The sequence below is a fragment of the Elephantulus edwardii genome, unplaced genomic scaffold, assembly GCF_000299155.1.
Source record: "Elephantulus edwardii isolate Elephantulus edwardi_28Jun2011 unplaced genomic scaffold, EleEdw1.0 scaffold00333, whole genome shotgun sequence".
Lineage (NCBI taxonomy): Eukaryota > Metazoa > Chordata > Mammalia > Macroscelidea > Macroscelididae > Elephantulus > Elephantulus edwardii.
In genome coordinates, this window is record NW_006400083.1 from 2336007 (window position 1) to 2337653 (window position 1647).

Here is a 1647-nt window from a genome sequence, read left to right on the forward strand (position 1 = left end):
GACTAAGGTCATGGTCTTCTTAATCTCCTGCTATGCATCAAAGAACTGAACAATGGTTAAGGGTGAAAGAAGAACTGATGCATTTTAGCTGTGGTGCTGATAAAGAGTACTGTCATAGACTGCCAAAAGAAAGAAAGCGGAAAAAAAGACGTATTCAGCAAAGTGTGTGGCTAGAGTGTTCCTTGGAGGCAAGGATGGTGAAGCTTTGTCTTTCTTATTTTGTACATGTAGCTAGGCAAGCATATTCCTTGAAGAGGGACATAATGCTTGGAAAAATGGAGGGCCAGTTAAGGAAAGGAAGATCCTCTATGAGATAGACTGACATTTTAGAGGATGGCATAGGATAAGGTAGGATTCAGATTGGCTTTTTATAGGTTACGTACATGAATCTATGTTCATAGATTATACTATGAGTTGTATTCAACTCAATAGCAACCAACTGTAAAAACATAGCATCAAGAAAGAATCAGAGAGCACAACTGGTCCTTTTGAGATACAGATTCCCACACCAGAGAAATGTTCTGACCATCAGATAAGCATTATCATCAGAGGTAGCAAAGAATCAGAGATCCATATGGGACAAAACTAAACTGGAGCTACTGCCCCATGGGAGTCAGCTTCAAGCACTTTGATCCAGCCTACTGAAGAACTGGGCAATGTGCTGTAATTGGCTAGAAGACTAAAGAGCATTGTAGCATTTGCCAAAAATCAAACCTGAAGCTCAGATAGTCATCTTTATATTTTAATTCTATTCAACCTGCATTATAGCATGTTATTCTCTAGATGAACCCCATAACACCAGGATTGTCTTTGAACTCTATGGCTATTGTGTTGGATTAACATAACCAGTAATACCACGATGTTGTCTATTGATCCAGTGGTGAAAATTTTTGTTTTCTTGATTAAAGCTATAGTCTTGTATCTTCTTCAATAAGTTCTCTGAGTTTTCACTTTCTGACAGCAAAATTGTGTTACTTGCATAACTCAGGCTATTGCTGAGAATTCTTCAAAGCTTAATGCAACATTCTTCTTCATATAGCACCATTTTTCGAATTGTTTCTCAGTATATAGACTGAATAGCTCTGCAGAAAGGCTACAACTCTGATGCCCACATTTTCTGATTTAAACCGTGCCATCTTCCTTTGGTCTGTTTAGACAACTGATCTTGGTCTATGTTTAAGTTTTACATGCACACAATTAAGATTTCTGGGATTCTTATTCTTCTCAATTTCATCCACAATTTGATATTATCCACACAATAAAATACTTTCTCATAATCAATTAAACACAAATGAACATCTTTCTGCTATTTCTGTGTTAGTGAGAGTCTATAAAATTAGCTGTGATATCCCTTGTGTGAATGCCTCTTTGAATCAAACTTGAATTTCTGAAAATTTACTGTTGCTGAACTGTTTTGGCTATTTTTTAACAAATTCAGCCTTTAATATTAATGGTATTGTTGTATAATTTTTGCACTCTGTTGAGTTATCTGTTTTGAGGAATGGGAGAAAAAATGAATCTATTTTGATTCGTTGTATATTTACCTATCTTCCAAATTTCTTGGTATAGATTGGTGAGCACTTCTAAGGCTGTTTCTCTCTTTAAATTCCTCAGTCGATATACCATTCATTCCTGAAATTTCAATGT